This window comes from Bubalus bubalis, chromosome 9 (genome assembly GCF_019923935.1).
Source record: "Bubalus bubalis isolate 160015118507 breed Murrah chromosome 9, NDDB_SH_1, whole genome shotgun sequence".
NCBI lineage: Eukaryota > Metazoa > Chordata > Mammalia > Artiodactyla > Bovidae > Bubalus > Bubalus bubalis.
Window position 1 is genome coordinate 40864527 of NC_059165.1, and position 20586 is coordinate 40885112.

A 20586-nucleotide genomic window follows, 5' to 3' on the forward strand; every position below is an offset into this window, starting at 1 on the left:
CATCAGGAAGTTCACTGTTCACATATTTCTAAAGCCTGGCTTGGAGAATTTTGAGCATTACTTTACTAGCGTGTGAGATGAGTGCAACAACAACATAGCTGCTTTATTTTAGTACTAGAAAGAAAACACCAGATTTCCATCTGTAGGAGAATGGGAAAAGTGTGATATAATATAAAAGGAGTGCTCTTGGCAGTTTAAAAGAATGAACTACTGTTACACATAGCTACATGGATAAATCTCCAAAATATTTTTTCTGAGCGAAAGAATTCAGATACAAAAGAATGTATATTGATTGATTCCATTTAAATGAAGTCCTAGGGCAGGCAAAGCTAATCTATGATTATAACTCAGTAAAGGATGCACTTCTGGGTGATGGGATGGTAGGAGGGTTTAACTTGGATAAAGCACAATGCGGCTTTCTGGAATGATTGGAATATTCTATGTCTTGACAGGGGTATGGTTTACAGTGATGAATTCATGTGTTAAAACTAATCAAATTATACACCTCAGTGTATACTTCATTTCACTGTATGACTGCTATACCTCAATAAACGTGTTTATATGAAAGGAAAAACATACACAAAATAAATATTTTTAAAATAAAAATATAGATGCCCAATGTCACTTATGCATAAAAACCACATACATATTTCTATTGATACAAATATGTCTATGTATATCATTTAAAGCAGTATTTTGACATTAAAAGAATCTGAATTAGTAGCTGTTCCTGATTCAACACTAATAACAACAGTAGCATTACATTATTTAAATTTTATGACAGGCTTTATAAAGAACATTATTGTACTTGCCCAGTTTAATGCATAAAGCCACTGCATACTTAAAAGTAGCATGACTTGCCCAGGAACATATCACTGTTGAGAAGTAAAGCTGAACTTGAATCCATGTGCATACTACCTCAGAATTTGAACCTTTAACTACTATATTACACTTCTCTTCACAGAAAGGTTACAGGTATTCTCTAGGCATCCTTGGGTCTGTCTAGGACCTCAGACAATCTCTCCAGGCACTATCCATGTCCTCCAACCCCACTTTTTTCTAGGGTTTCCAGAAGCTATCCTATCACCTTGTATCTGGTTCTAACCTTCTTACCTTCCCAGCTGGCTCAATGGTAAAGAATCTGCCTGCCAGTGCCGGAGAGGAGGGTTCAGTCCCTGGGTTGGAAAGATCCCCTGGAGGAGGAAATGGCAAACCACAAACCACTCCAATATTCTTGCCTGGGAAAATCCCATGGACAGAGGAGCCTGGTGGCCTATAGTCCATAGGGTCACAAAAGAGTCAGATACAACTGAGCGACTGAGAGTGCGCATGTGCACACACGCACGCACACGTGCACACACACACACACACACACACCCCACCCTTTCTATCTACCTCCTTCAGATAGATGCCTCAGATAGAATGACTGCTTGGCTTTTGCCTTTGGCTTTATGTTTAGCTATTATCTTCTAGCTCCAGCTTAGCTAAACATTCTGCAGCCCTCAGGCTCATCCTTCTCCACCAAGGCAAAACACCCTGGCTCTCAGGACACTTACCTAAGTCTAGAACCCTGCACCCAGATTTTCCAGCAGTGGACTCTGGTAATTTCTCTCACTCTGTAAATTAAGCATAACGCAGGGTGGAAATACTGAACAAGTCTCCTTGCTGAATTTGTCTTAGGAGACTAGATGTCTACTTCCTTTCTCCCAAGAAGCTCTTTAGTTATTTTTTAAGCAATGGGATGAAGATAACTTTACTATTCACCAGCACAAAATTCAAATATGCTGGCTCTTAGAAAAAGCAGTCTTTATCAGTGTTTTAGATGTCTGACTCGCAGACTCTGAAAATTCGACCGCTTTATGTTTTCTAAAATTCAAAACTGATTTCAAAAGCTAAGGCTAGATCTGGCAAGAAAGCAAGAGAAATAAGTAATAGGTTAGAATGTAAAACAAACAACCTTTCAGCAAGCTATGCCTTTTAACCCCGGGAAATACTCTGGTGCCTTGGAGAACACAGGTCAATGTATCGGTCTTCTACTTTATTAAATTATTAGTATTAAAAAATAACTCTGAGCAAGCAACAAAACACAGCACAGCGCTTTCTACAAATAAAATTTAATTTGCTATCTCAAGAGCTGCTGGCTTTTATCGCTGAAGATTGGAGCATGGTATTTTCAGGGAGAAAGTTTTTTTTTTTTTTTATCTGGTTTGGAGAAAACATGGCCAACATTAGTTCCAAATATTTTATTTCAAACATAAAGTACAGAACCAATACTAATAAACAACAGGCTCTTATGCCAACATCAGTGCATGTTTTTGTTATTGCATTATATTCCATGAGAGTTATTGTGCATAATTAAATAGAAAAAACCCTTGAACTTGGAATTATAAAACCGTCACCACAAACCAACAATTCCACTTGATGTGTATTAAGTCATTAAATTTATTATAAAAAAAAGAGGAGGAGGGGAAAAATCTTTTGCTTGTAAATCATTAAAAATGCATGAGGGTTGAAAGCATAGCAAACAGCCCATAGGCTTGCTTAGCAAACTACTGCAGAAGAAGGCACCACAATTCAGAACAGAAAATGAGGTTTTCTTGAAATCAGAATGGCCTGTTATCAAAATGACAACCACAAGGGCTATAGGGAAGGAAAGACTTATAAATTCTAAGAACATAAATGTTGGTCTTAGTGTCCTGGATAAACAATATTTGGGGTGAGGGAGGCTGGCCGTGGTCTAAGGAGTCCTACAATTGAACAGTTCATGAGAATGGGATCTGTGAAAGGAAGGTCCAAAAAACACAGAGTTAACACCTGGCTTCCAGACAAGGGTTGGCCCAATGTGCACAGCAAGCATACCAGTAGCTGAGACAATGGTTTTGAGGTCAGTTATTTCAGCAACAGAAATTATGTCAGTCTGTTTGGAGGATTACTACAACCCATGTCACAATCCACAAGCCTTCCTTCCCAGGTAGGCTAGGAGGTAAAGAATCTGCCTGCCAATGCAGGAGATGCACGAGACATGGGTTCAATCCCTGGTTTGGGAAGATCCCCTGGAGAAGGAATTGGCAATCCACTCCAGTATTCTTGCCTGGATAATCCCATGGACAAAGGAGCCTGGCAGGCTACAGTCCATGGGGTCGCAAAGAGTGGGACACGACTGAAGCAACTGAGCACATGTCACAATCCAGTCTGTGTCAGCAGGATGAGTTTTCTCTGAAAAGCTTTTTCTTAATGTGTTATAACCGGGAAGCATTAATGAAATGGGCAGGAGCAGAGAGAAAGGGATTAAAGTTGCCAGGGACAGATACCCAGTGAAGCTGGCTGAGATAAAAATGCATCCTTAACAAAGAGAAAGTCAAAGGCATCCAAAGGTTGGATACTGAGTTAGACCACTTAGGAACCTGCATTGAAAGTGAGGTATGGAAGCTCCTTTGTCTGCCTCATGGAGTCACACTGAATCTTTTGGGAGAAGGGGCTATATGGAAATAGAGTACATTTCTAATTTTTCTGGTGCTAGCTGGATATTGGATCTGTTTTTCTTAATCCACGCCAGCTCTTTTTTACTGACAACTTTGCTGTCCCTTACTAATTTAGATTTGTTTGTGGTGTTCGATGCCATGACCCAATGCTGACCCCAACTTTGCAAGACCTCCCATCTAACTGACTGTACCTTTCTTTTCTGGTACATGTTTTATTTTTAAATTAAGGGAACTTATTGGCTTATTCAGGTCAGATTTACTCCTGGTCCAGTCAGTAGTGACCGGAAGAATCAGTAAATTTCCCAATCACCAGGGTGAGAACAAACTCTCTGAGAAGGGAATGTGGACACGTCGAACAAAATAACTAGACATTGACAATCATACAACTGTATGCTTAGCCCTTGAGTAGTCAGGAATTTAACTCACAGAAAATATATGCTATGTCAGGATAATATATGTATCTTCTCAATGATTTCTCCACTTCTCCAATTCTAAAATGAATATATTGTTTACATTTTAATACTTTTCAAAGTGAGGTGTAGACTGCAAGCAACCTATATGTATTTAATACAGTGTTTTCCTCCCTGCATGTAATAGCTGCTATTAAACTGATGATGTGTCATAAGTTCAAATTTCTCCAAAAATTGAGGGAATATGGAAAGCATGATTCTACTGGCTCAGTTTCATCAAAAGCTAAAAATCAAATCGCTTTGTATAAAATTGCTATTAAGCACCATCTTCTTAATTGCTGTGTTTTTGTCTCACTTTCATTTGAAAATGACAATTTCATCATTTCAACAGGTAATTCCCCAATCCCATCAAGTTACCTTGCCCTCTGATGTTGTGCCTAAATCATCTCTCCCTGGATTAACTCATTATTCCTATTAAAGCCTTTGATATATGTCAGAGACATGCCCTTATTTGTGACAGAGCTATAAAAGTGTGTTGCTTTAATTTCTCCAATAAATCAGTTTCTCTATTCCATTCCCTTAATTATGTGCTGTTTTTCTCTGGAATGGCTCCAATGTCTAGGATTTTTTTTTTTTTTCACTTAGAAGTGTTTCCAAAATTTAAATAACGGACACTAGTATAGCCTGACTGCCCTGCCCTTCCTCTTTTGTGATGTTGCCTTACAAGCAGCTCTGAGTGATGCCTTCCCCCTTACCAGATGATTCAACAAACAACTCAACTACATTTATCCAGCATGCTTACTCATAGGGCATTTGCCCAGCTGTCAAGACTGACCATTGGGGTTTATTTTCACACACAGAACTAATCTTTCACTTTCGTTTCCAATGGAATTTCCTCTTATTATTTTCAAATTCTGAAGCTATTTATTAAGCCTGGTGGTTAGCAACAGATGCCACAAATTGGCATCATCAGCAAGTGGGATGATATGATAGAAAGACCCTTCTCCCTCAATATAGTTTTAGCTCAGGTTGTGACATAGACAGAACATGTGGTTCTGGGAAAGGAGTTAACATCCCTGGCCCTGTAAATGGCTAAGAAGATGAGCAGAAGAAGGTGGATGCTAAAATTCCTTCAGTTCTAACATCCTACAGTATCATTTCTCAATAGTTTGGTTAATATTTTTCAGAGTTATCATAGGCTTAAAATCATACTAAGTCCTGGGACCATACCTATAACAGCTCACCAACCTTGCATTCATTAAAAATAGTCTCTACCTGTCAGGAAGATGCCATCCAGGCTCTTTCAAAATCCACCTCCACACACACACCAGATGCACACGCACACACACATTTTAATTTGCGAGTGAACCTTTATGTAATCCTATTCTACAGGAGTTCAGCCAGCTCTTAATCTTTTTTTTCCTGATGAATACACACACAAAAAGAAATGATATCCTCATCTTCACTCTGGTAAGATTGCACACTGCCTTCCCCTCTGATAACCTGAAGAAGCAATGATTTATCTGGAATGGCTTCTGCTATTTTCCAATAATCTGATTATAAAGCTGGTTAATACAGCATAAACTTGCCTAATAGACCATGGCCTGCCCCTCGAACTCCTTTTTGTGTTTTTGTTAGGACATCCTTTCTTTAGGTCCCATCCCCTTAACATCTATTAATACCAACTTAATGATTAAGCTGAATTGTCACCATTACGTGAACTCTCTCTGATTTTGAAATATAGAACCCTACTGTCTGGTTTTTGGGTTCATTTCAGATCACAATTCCACTTGCTAAATGAAGAAATCACTGCCGAAATTAAGTAGACATGATACCAACTCTAACCTTCTAGGAGGCAACCCCTCACGATCTGCTGATTCTACAGTGTGTGTTATACTCAAATTACTGCAGAAATCCCTAATTGGCCTTCTGTCAATAGTTATTTTTGCAACGTCTTCATTACTTTCTAATTGACCAAATTAATTGTCTTCATTTTTCTCATTAAATATAGGTTTAGAAGTAATCTCAGTTGTGTAGCTTTTCTAAACAGTATTCTTCCTCCAGGCCTGCCCTCATTCTTAAATAGGCATTTTTTTTCTACCCTCAGTGTCTGTTTGTCTATGTGGATCAATCTATCTAATCTATCAATCTATTTAGGTCTAATGGATTTTGAAAAATCACCAGTATCTCAATGTCTAGATTTACAACCTTAGGTGTGAATAACATTCCTCTCAGTAGCATCTCCCTGTTCCCGAGAACACTATGCATTGAATGACTTGCCTGGGTTAGCAGGAACCGCAACCCCACCATTTCCTGACCATTCTACAATGAAGTCACGTAGAATGACTCTTGCTCAGTAGAGCCAAAATTCTTATGTGTCTTCTTGAACCTAGAGAACTCCTCCACTGCTGCAGAGTGCTGGTTGTTCCAGAATGAACTATACTCCATGGGGCTCCAGGTACTCCATCCCTGCCAATGCAAATCCCTACTGAATATCCTATAGGTTTTCAATGCTATGCTTGGTTTGGTCCAAGGCAAAACTGCTCTGGGCTCTGGAATTTATATCTGTGTGTGTGTACATGTGTGTTTGTGTGTGTGTTTTAATTCACTGAAAAAGCTACTTCCCAAGGCTCAACACTGCACCCAGAAGATCTGAATCAGGGTATGTTCCAGGGTCCTCTGTCTCTTGGGCCCAGATGAGCCACCCCTTTCATGGTTGTAACAAGGAGCTAACATCTTAGATCCATGTATTTCAACCCTCAGAGTTATTTATTTCAGAAGTTTTGAGCCCTCTCCTCCAAATGAGCTGGTCAAAGCCACTCAGGCTACTCCAACAGATCCAGACAGCTTAGAATTTTAGGAAAAAAGGAGACACTCGGTCCTGACTCTCTCAGTTGGTTCCTGGGATCCTATGCAAATCTACCTCCTCCTCTTTTGCCCTGTGCAGCTGGAGTTTCCTTAGCCAGATACCCTGATGCACCCTCTGAATAATTGCTACAGACATTAAAGTATTTTGCTAGTGTCTTCTTTCAACATTTCTCTTCAAGGTTCTATCCACACCTGGTTGACCACTTTAACTGTCTGCTTGGCTGGCCAACTTGGCCCAACAACCACAGTGACGGTGTGGGTGTTTTTATTGAATAAACTGCTTTTACTGTTTTTACTGGCTTGACCAGTCAAGCAGATGAAAAGATGTTACATGTGCTTTTAAAAAATTAAACCATTTTTGGCACTTTGATCAGTAGTTTGATGAAATCTAACTGATTTTTACTTGACTTTGACACAGGTTAAAGCTTAAAATTTCTTTCACTTATGGGCTTCCTCTCCTTACTAGCCAAAATCCACAGGACTAGTCTAGCCACTATTGATTCTCCTTTGTCAGTTTTCTCATGTGCTACTCAGGCATGAAATCTGATGTTCCCTACTCCTGGCTTAATATCAAGACTTTGAATATATTAATAGTTGGACCCAGGGGTCCTTATCCTGGCCTTGCCCCTCACTAGCTACATGATCTTAGGCAAATTACTTTACCTTCTTTGTGCCTTAACCCTCAACTGTGAAATGTGCCTATTAAGAGGATCTGCTCTTGTGAGGAATCAAGTAGATAATGCATGCAATATCACAGTAAACAATAAATGGTAATGGCAGCTAACTTTATAAACATTTTCTATGCATCAAGTCTTGTGCTAAGAGCCTCTAGGATGATCACATTCATTGTTATCTATTATTTGGCCAAGTTATTTAAATTTCACAAATATTGGGTCATTAGTCTGTAATGAGAGCTTTTGTGAATACAAGGATTAGTGAGATACCACTTGGCAATCAATTAGTTTATATTCTTAAAGAAAAAAGGACAAAGACACAAAAAAGCATGGTAAGCAGTGATCTCAAGAGAGAGCTACAAAGTATTAGGAGGGCATTTAACATAGAAAGATTACTTGTCTTGGAGCATAGGTGTTATCGAGAGGCCTTCTTGAAGGAGGAGGTATTTAATGACAGGTTTGTTTAAACAGGCAATAGTAAAACTAAGAAGAAATGAGCAATAACAATAGCGCCAGCACTTGTAGAGTGTGTCCTACATGCCAGACATTGTGATAAGCAGATGACTTAGTCTTGTTTAATCGACCCCATAAATTAGGTATTATCATATACCAATCCCATTTCATTCACAAGGTTGAGGGAAGTTAAATAACTTTCCCAAGAACACAAATCTTTTAACATAGAAATTTCCAGAGCAATTTTCCCAGACATCTTAAGTTGTGCTGAAAGAGGCTCTTGCATAATTCCAACCCCAGCCAAACTCCCTTAACAATGTTATTTCACAACATATGCATTGAGGTTGGCCTGAGTCAGCCATTTTTTTCACTTGTGATTTTTTTCCTTCACTCCCTACCTCCTCCTTTTCCAGTCAATATTCATTTTAAATGCCAAGAAGCCAGCCTCCTTTTTAGCTGACAAGGCTGGTTGATCACACATCTTCAGCTACATAACTGACAAATGCCCATTTAGGTGTGGGGTTGACTCTAAACATTCAAGAAAGATATATTCAAGAGAGAAAAGGCAGGGGAAGCCAACAATCTGCTGAGCAAAGGATGTGGTGACCATTAGAGGCCCAGTGATCCCCAAACACTATTCTGAAAAAGCCTCCTGATTAGGAAAGGTGAAAACGGCAGCCTTCAAGCTTTCCATCTCCAGCCCCTGTGTTCTCTTCCCTGGTGGTTTCCTGGAGTGAAAAGAATCTGCTTACCAGGGCAATGAAAGCCCTTCCTCCAGATACATCTCATTCAGCCCTAGTCCTATTGCTCCTTATCCTGCCTTGGGGATTCAGTAACTCCCTCTTTCTGGGAAACATGTGTGCCTGGTGCTATTTCAACCCTGGCTGCCCATTTGAATTATCTAGGAACTTTGAAAAATGCCAATACCTTAGCCCCACTCAAGACTAGTTAAATTAGTGTCCCTGGAGATGATGGGTCCTGGGCACTGTATACTTCAGGCAGTGTGGCAGTCAGCCACAATGCAAAGCCACACTTTGCAGAATTGCCCTCAGATGTGTCTGATGTTTTCCTCATGGTTGGACTGCCGTTGGGTTTGAGGAGGAAGACCATATAGGCAAAGTGCCCTTTTTATCAAAGAATAGAGCCATTCTTATCACAAGTTTGGGCTTTGCTTTTGAAAAAGAACTCTTTCCTCAAGAGTCAGACGTTCTGTCCTCACATAGACCCATCACCTACACCCATATGATCTATGGCAAGTCTATTTCTCTAAGTCCTAGATGCTTCATTTGTAAACTGGAGTAACAATCAACCTGACTTAAAACATTTATAACATTTAGAGTGATGTCAAGCACATGGTAAGGAACGATAATCATTATTTATCACTATTATTTATGATCTTGGGCAAATTTCTCCCATGTTTCCTTAAACATGTTGAACTAGATGATACATAAGATGCCTTTAAGTTATATATTCTTGGACTCTGGACAGACTTATTCAGATTGTTTGCAAATGATAAAAAAAAGTGGATGCATCAATGTATGCTAATTTACAAATTATCATTCTAATTATCTAATTACTCTTTGTAACTGAAAGCTGAATTAGCAATTCAGTCAATATTAATTAAATTCCTCTACATCTAAGAATCAGCTACAATGTATAGGAAAACACTGAACATAGAATTAGGAGATATGAGTTAAATTAAGGATGGGAATTTATATTATTAATGATTAAGTTAGGACAGAGTTGTGTTTCAGTACTAAAATACTTGTTTACCTTGACCCATCCAGGCACCCTTGAATGGCTGCTTTCAGGACCACCATGGCGAATGGAAGGTTGGGTTAGGAGTATGGCCTGGGATGGTAGAGATGATCAGGGTGTGGCAGAGCAGAATGGAAAAAAGAATCACCTTGAGGAGCACTCGGAATCACCATCCAGCAGGTGGAAATTGGTTAGCATGGCCCCAGGGTTCTCCCTACAGTATAGCTGGCAGTTCAACTGCAGGATTAACTTGGGATTCCTCACTTGTAAAATGAGGATAGAAATTCCCAGCTCTTGGACTACTAAACAATTTTAATGGGACTATACATTTATGGAAAAGCTTTGTAAACATGAAAAAAAAATGATATTCAGATGTATTATTTTTTTGTGAACATCTAGGGTTCAAAATTCTCCAAGCCAGGCTTCAGCAATATGTGAACCGTGAACTTCCAGATGTTCAGCTGGTTTTAGAAAAGGCAGAGGAACCAGAGATAAATTGCCAACATTTGCTGGATCATGGAAAAAGCAAGAGAGTTCCAGAAAAACATCTATTTCTGCTTTATTGACTATGCCAAAGCCTTTGACTGTGTGGAGCACAATAAACCATGGAAAATTGTGAAAGAGATGGGAATACCAGACCACCTGACCTGCCTCTTGCGAAACCTATATGCAGGTCAGGAAGCAACAGTTAGAACTGGACATGGAACAACAGACTGGTTCCAAATAGGAAAAGGAGTACATCAAGGCTGTATATTGTCACCCTGCTTATTTAACTTCTATGCAGAGTACATCATGAGAAATGCTGGGCTGGAAGAAGCACAAGCTGGATCAAGACTGCCGGGAGAAATATCAATAGCCTCAGATATGCAGATGACACCACCCTTATGGCAGAGAGTGAAGAGGAACTAAAGAGCCTCTTGATGAAAGTGAAAGTGGAGAGTGAAAAAGTTGGCTTAAAGCTCAACATTCAGAAAATGAAGATCATGGCATCTGGTCCCATCACTTCATGGGAAATAGATGGGGAAACAGTGGAAACAGTGTCAGACTTTATTTTTTTGGGCTCCAAAATCACTGCAGATGGTGATTGCTGCCATGAAATTAAAAGACGCTTACTCCTTGGAAGGAAAGTTATGACCAACCCAGACAGCATATTCAAAAGCAGAGACATTACTTTGCCAACAAAGGTCCATCTAGTCAAGGGTATGGTTTTTCCAGTATTCCTGTATGGATGTGAGAGTTGGTCTGTGAAGAAACCTGAGTGCCGAAGAATTGATACCTTTGAACTGTGGTGTTGGAGAAGACTCTTGAGAGTCCCTTGGACTGCAAGGAGATCCAACCAGTCCATTCTAAAGGAGATCAGTCCTGGGTGTTCTTTGGAAGGAATGATGCTAAAGCTGAAACTCCAGTACTTTGGCCACCTCACGCAAAGACTTGACTCATTGAAAAAGACTCTGATGCTGAGAGGGATTGGGGGCAAGAGGAGAAGGGGACGACAGAGGATGAGATGGCTGGATGGCATCACCGACTCGATGGACGTGAGTTTGAGTGAACTCGGGGAGTTGATGAGGGACAGGGAGGCCTGGCGTGCTGCGATTCATGGGGTCGCAAAGAGTTGCACATGACTGAGTGACTGAACTGAACTGAACTGAGGGTGGAAAATAGTGAGCAGTGAATGGATGGGTTTATCATATTTGTATAGGAAAACATATTCTTCCTATCTACAAAGCTCAGTGATGTTGGCTCAATGGACAGGTGTGTCAGAGACTGGCCTTGTTAAGTTTCCCCTCTGGTAAATCTTGAGGCCACTAGGGTAAACTGTGGACTAACTCAGTCAAACAAAAGATACATAGGAGTTTCGATTCAGCAAAGTTGGGAACTAATGGCAACTTTGCTGCTCTCAGATAAGAGCCTCTGTTAATTAACATTTTAAATTTTAATGTGTCAATAATTTAGGAGCCCACTTTGCTTGGGTTGTGGGGCTTTTTTCTTCCTTTTATGAAGAATAATTTTGCAAGGGTAAAATCAAGGAGTGGGACATTTCTGCAGAATTCATTAGGAAGGTGAGGAAAGGTTAGTCTGTCTCAAGATGTCTATTCTTTTGTTGTACCAGCAAAGATTAGTTCCTGATTTTTGTTTTAATACTAGTCTTATGAGATTTAGAGTGATGAATCTTATCCCAATATTTGAGACATGTGGCTTGAAATTGGGACTATCTCAGAAAACAGAGGTAGAATGCTAAAAAAAAAAAAGAGAGAGAGAGAGATTTTGCTGTTCAATTATTGCCCAGGTTAGAGCATTCAGATTGTGTCTAAAATGAATCAGTGCAATTATTTAGAAGGTGCAAATGTCAATACGCTCTTTGTTTCATGTAGAGCAGAGGTTGGCTAACTACAACCCATGAGCCAAATCCAGCTCCTATCCGTCTTTGTAAATAAAACTTTTACTGGAACAGAGCATGTTTATTTGTTTACTTGTTGTCTAGGACTGCTTTTGCACTACAACAACAAAGGTAAGTAACTGTGACACAGATGCCATGGCTCCCAACCCCTGAAATATTTATTCTCTAACCTTTTACAAAAATGTTTGTCAAGACCCGATATAATCTTAGGTGTTTTACAGGCAGTTTTATGTTTTTGTTTTAGTATCTATTAGAAAAAGATAAAACTGTCAAATCTATGTTTTTGAATTTTTTTTGTTGAGGATAAATTAAAGTATATAAGACTTTGAGTTAATTTTAAAAAATACTAAAATACAAAAAGAAAATGGTGGCATGTGAAATTCTGATATTTGAGAAATACAGTCTCACTGGGAACCAAAATTTTGATTTTTACATTTCTCTGTTTATGAGAAATCCTGGCCTAAGAGAGATTTTTTAACAAGTATCCTCTTATTCTCTATTTGAGTCTTAAAATAGTTTGGGCCAAAAATTAAACAGGTAACAATAATGATTTTTCACTTATATACATGAAGATTGACATAGATGAAAATATATTTGCAATCACAAAGTCATAAGCAAACTGATTTTTTGGGGGGGTGTGGGGAGTAGAAGGAGCTTTTGAGATAAAATTCTAGTCTTAGCTCATCAGAAAATTGGTCTTGGCTTACTGGAAATTTCCATAAGGCCTGATAATAGAGAATCCTTCAGCTTGATCATGTGACAATGTGAACAGGAACTCAAACTGATTTGGCCCTACCTCCTGTGGTCAAGTACATAGAATTAAAAGAAAATTATGTACTGTACAGTCCCCATAATGTACTGTCTCGAGCCTACTCTAGATGGGCAGCTCTCTAAGTGCATACCATGGAGGTATGCAGACTTGAAATTTTTTTCCCTCAGTACTTTGATGACCAAATAACCTTAGGGAAGAAAACTGATTTAAACAGATTTGCTGCTAAGTCAATAGAGTCGTGTCCGACTCTGTGTGACCCCATAGACGGCAGCCCACCAGGCTCCCCTGTCCCTGGGATTCTCTAGGCAAGAACTCTGGAGTGGGTTGCCAGTTCCTTCTCCAATGCATGAAAGTGAAAAGTCAAAGTGAAGTTGCTGAGTCGTGTCCGACCCTCAGCGACCCCATGGACTGCAGCCTACCAGGCTCCTCCATCCATGGGATTTTCCAGGCAAGAGTACTGGAGTGGGGTGTCATTGCCTTCTCCATAAACAGATTTGTACCTCCTCAAATTTACTGCAAGATTTTTCAAGATCTTCAGGTCTTGATGAACAATGGAAGATGCAACTTTGCCTAAACTTACCTCACCATAGAACTCTTCTCTCATGGAGTATTTTGGGAAATGCCACTCTTAAGGATCTAGAGGAAAGTGGACATAATCAGCTGGGCATCAATATGATTTTGAGTCTAGAATTTATTTTCGCATTTTTGGGGGGAATTCATTCCCTTTTGGAAGTATCATCAACATAATGGGAAACAAATTTCATGATAGTAGGTGGTACAACTTATAAACACAAAAGTAGTGTGCAGAGAATACTTGAGAACTCTGAAGTCAGTTTGTAATAAAACTTTTAGGAGACTAATTAAAAATAAATACTAAGATCCTTTAAAATGTGCAATATCTTTTAGTAACCTATTCTTCTTTTATAAATTTGTCTTTTGGAAACATCAGAGATGTTCATAAGGGAATACCTGTAGAGTGATTTATAATACAAAAAAATTGGAAACAATTTGAATGTTCAATAATGAAGACTGTTGGAAAGGTTTAAATATATTAGAATATTAAGTAGACAATAGAAATCATATTACTAAAGAGTACTTATTGACACAGGAAATTGTGCATGATACATAATTAAAAGGAAACACTACTAAAATATACTCACAGTATCTTACTTTTATAAAACTATAAGTGAATAAACATGAAGAATACTAAAAAGACTTACAGAAAATATAGAGTGGGATTATTTGGGCTGTTGGAATTATGCACAAAGTTTCTCTTCTATTGCTAACACATTTGCCAACTTTCCTACATTGAGCTTATAATTAGGAAAAATTACAATTACAGTAGAAAATCCTACAGAAAATAAATTTCCCTTTCATATCACTTTTTCCTAAAGAACCTATAACATGATGTATTTTGAAAATGCACTAAGCTATCTATTGCTAGGACCAGAAAGAATTTTCTCCCAGATGCATGTATAGCAAAAGATGATACCAGAACCCTAGAGGCTTCATGACTAAAATTCACTCTTTCATTTTGTTCTCTTCAGAAATATGTCAACCTGAGGAATGGTGGTGCCAACATCCCAAGAAATGACCTCTGGCTTGTAATTCAGGTGTATAATTTCCCTGAATACATTACGGTCTGACTCAGATTGTCCTATGATACGTATCTACTCCACCTATTTATCGCCCAGATCTCCACTGTCTTGTCATTCCCTTCTCCTGGCCCTATTCTCCCAACCTGACATGCCAAAAGTGTTGGAGTCAGGGCTGCTGAAGAGGGATTTCCTTAGGCTAGAGACTCTTCCAGACAGGATCAGGCTTGGCATCACAGCTGGTTCTGTGAGTTAGCTCTTTCTTTACCTTTTTCAATAGAATTATGAAAACATGCACAAGTCTCTGTCCACTACATTTTAAAAAATTCCTCCAATATTATACTTATTTAAATCTATGTCTCTTCTGTATGGTTCTGGCCTGAGGTACTCTGCCATGAATTCACCTTGGTTAAGAAGTGTCCCCCTTTCAGGACCTTAATTTCCTTGCGCATTTAATAAGATGTCTGGATTTACTCAACAAACATTTACTGAGTTCCTGCTCTGGGGTCAAAGGTGCATAAGACAGATACAGCTCTTGTCTTAATAGAGCTTACAATTTAGTGGAATGGGCAGATTTTATGTATATATACTTTTTAAAGCAAAGATGACATTGAAGAAGACAGTGTATGAAGATTTTACTGGATCCATAGATAGCCCATCTAAGCCAGACTCAGGAAGTCATGAATGAGCTAGTGACATACAAGAAACAATTTGCAGAAGACATACTGAAATATAAGTAAGAGTTAGTGAAAGAGCAGTAATGGAAGAAAGCAACAGCTTACTAAAACCCCAGAAACAAAAGGATAAGTAATGAATTCAAGAGATTAAAAGAAATTCATATAACCAAAAGAGAATGTGTGATAAGGGAATGGAACAAAATGAGAACAAGCCACATTCCAGAGTTTACACCAGTACTACCCAAGATACACAATGTGAGCTATGTATGTAATTTTCAATCTTCTAGTAGCCATATTTTAAAAAGTAAAAAAGAAATATCTGAAGTTAAATGTAATAACCTATTTTAGTTAATCCAGTATAATTATTTTTTTTAATTTTATTTTATTTTTAAACTTTACATAATTGTATTAGTTTTGCCAAATATCAAAATGAATCCGCCACAGGTATACATGTGTTCCCCATCCTGAACCCTCCTCCGTCCTCCCTCCCCATACCATCCCTCTGGGTCGTCCCAGTGCACCAGCCCCAAGCATCCAGTATCGTGCATGGAACCTGGACTGGCAACTCGTTTCATACATGATATTTTACATGTTTCAATGCCATTCTCCCAAATCTTCCCACCCTCTCCCTCTCCCACAGAGTCCATAAGACTGTTCTATACATCAGTGTCTCTTTTGCTGTCTCCTACACAGGGTTATTGTTACCATCTTTCTAAATTCCATATATATGCGTTAGTATACTGTATCGGTGTTTTTCTTTCTGGCTTACTTCACTCTGTATAATAGGCTCCAGTTTCATCCACCTCATTAGAACTGATTCAAATGTATTCTTTTTAATGGCTGAGTAACAGACACGTGTACCCCAATGTTCATCGCAGCACTGTTTATAATAGCCAGGACATGGAAGCAATCCAGTATAATTAAAATATTATTTCAACATGTAATCCATAGAAAATTATTAATAAGATACTTTATATCCTTTTTCCCCCTAAATCTTTGTAATCTGATGTTCACAGTTATCACTTTCTCAATTCAAACTCATCATATTTTAACTACTGAACAATCACATGTGGCTAGTGGCTACCACACTGGACAGCACAAATTTAGATTGCATCTTTAGGAAAATGCAAAGCCACCAAAGGTGCTTCATGGATAATGAATTTGATGGGAAATGGTAGGAAGCAGGGAAACTAGAAAGATTTTTGTAGAATCTATAGCAAAGAGTAAAGTGGGGGGTGAGGATAAACAGATCTCATTAGCATCAAGAGATACTCTGGAGGTAAACTTTACCATTTTGACATGCATATAAGCCCACGGAACACCAAGACCCAAGAGCTACTTCATAAAGCATAATGACACGTTTAATTTTTCCCTCTCTGACCTCTTTAAGCTGAAAGTCACAGACCTATATAGGAAGTCACAAGGCCATATATCCTAGGAGCCACACAGCAAATGGTTTGGGCAAATGGTTGATGGTGCTATTTTGACCCTTTCTCCTCTGTACAGAGTGAGAAAGAAGAATCATCCAGAAAGTCTGAGAGTGTTTGTTGCTTCCCCCCCCGCCCCCCTCCACCGCTGACACATTGAATCTATGGAGAAAGGAGGGGAGGAGGAGGCAGATGGAGAAAAGTGCTTCTCAGGGGTGATTACAGCCAGAGAGGGGCTTGAAGAGACATCCCTGGGCCCCATATTTCTTTTGCCACCAGTGACTTTCAAATCAAATGAGCCCAATCTGCAGATCAAAATGAGATTTTTCTTATTGACTTCCCTGAAAGCTTAGCTGGCTCTCCACAAATCGAGTCATGTGTATCCTGCATCATCATCAACCACAGCCGACTGCAGGGATGTCGGAACTGGGCCGATGCTGGCAAATATGTCACTGATGCATGAGGCCAGGGAAAATCGAGCTCTTATTGGCCTGGCAGTGCTGACCTGGTTTGTCCATAAATGAAGAGCAAATGCAATTTGCAAAACACATAGAACTGATAAGGGGCTACAACAAGGCGGGGCTGGAGTCACTTTGCTAAGAGCAGGCATGCTTGAAGGGGAGACAAAGCAGATTTCAACCTTGAAATTGGACAGATGGCATTTCTTGAAGTCTGCTCTGTGTACCCCTTTTCCTAATCAACATCTAAAGAGTGTGTTAAAAATCTGCATACCTGAGTCTAACCCCAGGCCTGCTGAAATGGAGGAGTGCCTGGGATGTGGCCTAGGAAACAGTCACATTTAAGAAAACCCATATGATTCTTGTGCATATTAAGGTTTAATAATTAGAGGAAGGAAGGTAGAACAAGAGGATTTCCATTTGTTTATTGGGAAAAACTGAGCCTGGAATCAGTCTACCTGGCTTGTCATCCAGACTTTGCTTCTGGCTAACTGGCTGACTCAGAGTGAGGGGGCTATGGGGGTGGGGGGATGTGAAATCAGAAGAGGGTGTAGGCCTACTTTCTTCATATAAGCGCTGTGTGATGATGCCTTATAACCAAGTCTCACTATCACCACAAGAAAATGCAGGGTGAAGTCAGGTGACCTTGAAAAATCAGATTCTGCCATTATAGCTCTGACATTCTCTTTCATGAATGACATTCTATTTCTAACCCCAGTTCCTTCTTCTGTAAAATGGGGAGGTTATCTTCCATTTGAGCTATGTTAGTTTCAGAATCCAGTGAAACACCATTTTTTTTCAGTTGTTCAAAAGGCAGACACAAACAGAAAGTGGTGGTATTAATCCAATAGAGACCTATCTGTACTTAGCACATTATTTGTTGTAAGAATATATCTACACTGATAAAATACCCTTAAACGCATAACATTTTTTGTTTGTTCATTTTAACAAAGCACACTACAATATAAAAGGATATATATTTTTTCCTTTTACTATAGATTAAACTCATGTGAAATGGCCTAGATTAACTTCTGCTGACCCTTTCTGTAACACAACACTAATTTTGTAAGGGAAAAAGAGATTCACCTTAAGATACTCCAGGTTTCCCATATATTAAAAAAAAAAAAAAAGCCCTCAATAATGGCCATGTCTTAACTTAGCTTTCAAATCTATCAATAATTCAGCCACTATCTCCTTCCACGTAGCCAACAGTGGCAAAATTTGATTATTTGATAAGATGTCTTGTGTTTTTCTAGTTTGCAAATCTGTGCTTATTTCATGCCAAATCCTTGGACTAGAACATTTCTCTGCTTATCAAATATCCTCCTATTGACATGAAAATATACATTACCCTATGTAAAACAGATAGCCAATGGGAATTTGCTGTATGACTCAGGGAACTCCAACCAGGGCTTGGTAACAACCTAGAGGGGAGGGATGGAGAGGAAGGTGGGAGGGATGTTCGAGTGGGAGGGAACATGGGTAAACCTATCGCTGATTGATGTCGATCTTTAGTAGAAACCAACACAGTACGGTAAAGCAATTATCCTTCAGTTAAAAATAAATAAAAAAGTATCACCCTATCAAACTTCTATCTATAAAAATATCATAGTTGTATACAAACATTTCATTTCAAAGATGTTGACTTTGATGCTGTATATGAAAGCAAAACAATCACACAAACAAAAAGATAGTTCATGACCTAATAAGTATCCAGCACTAGGGGAGCAATTAAATAAATACAGCCATACAATAGAATCCAGGTATCCCCTGCTTTTCAAAAGTTTGCTTTAACATCACTTCTCTTTTTAGAAAAAACAACATTACCTGTTTTTGCTCACTGAAAGAAACCCAAAGATTATGTCCACTTTTATGAAAAAAGACACAGCGTGAAAATAGCATTCAGCACTGCTTTGCAGTGAACCATTACAGAGGTAGCGCATGCCCGAAGAAACGAGAACAGTGCCCACAAAACCCTTCCCTGGGAACCACACTCAGCACCTCAGCCTCAAGCCGCCATGGCTTTAAACTCTGTGACCATCTGTGCTTTATCTCAATTTATTTTGTGCATCCATTAGCAAGATGTGTCCTAAAGTACTTTCTTTTTCACTTTACACTGTTTTGTCTTATGGAATGGTCACAGGAAGGCTCTACTTTTAGAGAGCGAGGGACACTTGTACTCTACTCTAGATTGTATGCTGTTGGAAAAGAATATTTACCAGCCCATGAAGGTGGTCATGATACACTGTTAATTGACAGAGAAAAGTAAGCATCATTTAAAACAACATCTGTAGATACCATATAGAACACAGAAAGGAGAAGCACATTCTGGGTCACTTAGGTGTTAGTTTGCATCATGACAGAAGGTCCCACAAAGAAGAAAGGAAAAGTCTCAGGACCAGCGCAACAAGGACGCACAGAGAACTGAACTCTCTGCTTAAAAATGTAATACCACTCTAGGTGAGGGGGTCAGATATTCCAGTGCATCATATTACATTCACATAATGCAGCTTCTCTCAGCCTCTGCTGCTCTCCTAGCCTCATTCAGCTGTCGTCTGTGTGTCTCAAATCCAAAACATGTACGAGAGGGACTGATCAAGTATTTAGTCATCACCCAATACCAAGCCCCCACACTGGACAGAGCTCTCAGGCCAGGCCATTTCATGGCCAGGGGTCTGCTCAACCAATAGACAGAGGCATCTGGCCCAGATTCGGTTACTCACGTGATCACATGAAACCAACTTGGAAATGTACAGGTCGGGAACTGCTAGGGTTGCTCCTCTCCAACCCCGTACTCAAAGATTCATGTCTCCTCTCCAGTGCGTTCTTCAAATAACATGTGCTGTTATGCCTGTATGGTGGGGGAGAAACAAATCAGGATTGGATTTGGCTCTCTGTGGGGAAAAAAAAAAGAATTCAAAATGATAATGATTTAAATACTTGAGGGTTTATCTCTCAAGTGGAAGACATCTGGAGGTGGCCAGTCTATGCCTTGGTATGGCAACTCTTCACAAAGTCATTAGAATCAGGAGCATCCTAATTCCTTGCCCCTCAGCCTAACATGCAGTAGAGTACTCCTCACACATTGCTTCATATTATCTTTACAATGTCCACATGCAATGGATGCTATTTTGACCCCTATTCCTAAAATGCAAAAATGAAAGTGCTCAGGGATTTTAGGAGATAGTTATACTCAGATAGATAGTTCAGTTGCTCAGTCATGTCCAACTCTTTGCAATCCCATGGACTGCAGCATGCCAGGCTTCCCTATCCATCACCAATTCCCAGAGCATACTCAAATTCATGTCCTTTGCATCGGTGATGCCATCCAACCATCTCATCCTCTGTCGTCCCCTTCTCCTTCCGCCCTCAATATTTCCCAGAATCAGGGTCTTTTCAAATGAGTCAGCTCTTTGCATCAGGTGGCCAAAGCATTGGAGTTTCAGTTCAGCATCTGTCCTTCCAATGAATCTTCAGGACTGACTTCCTTTAGTTTTGACTGGTTGGATCTCCTTGCAGTCCAAGGGACTCCCAAGAGTCTTCTCCAACACCACAGTTCAAAAGTATAAATTCTTCAGCACTCAGCTTTCTTTATAGTCCAATTCTCACATCCA

The 20586-nt window shown here is 39.4% G+C and overlaps 1 long non-coding RNA gene across 2 annotated transcripts in view; it reads right to left on the minus strand.

Moving 5' to 3' along the window:
- LOC102403646 overlaps positions 1-20586 on the minus strand; it is a 473607-nt gene that overhangs the window by 313285 nt on the left and 139736 nt on the right. Inside the window, exons 7-8 of one of the 2 annotated variants that reach the window (XR_006553238.2) lie at positions 19696-19823; positions 2229-2777 (exon numbers count right to left, since the gene is read on the minus strand). This is a non-coding gene — a long non-coding RNA (uncharacterized LOC102403646). Of the gene's footprint in view, positions 1-2228; positions 2778-19695; positions 19824-20586 lie in introns of those variants that run through there. The other variant, XR_006553239.2, reaches the window with a different exon arrangement.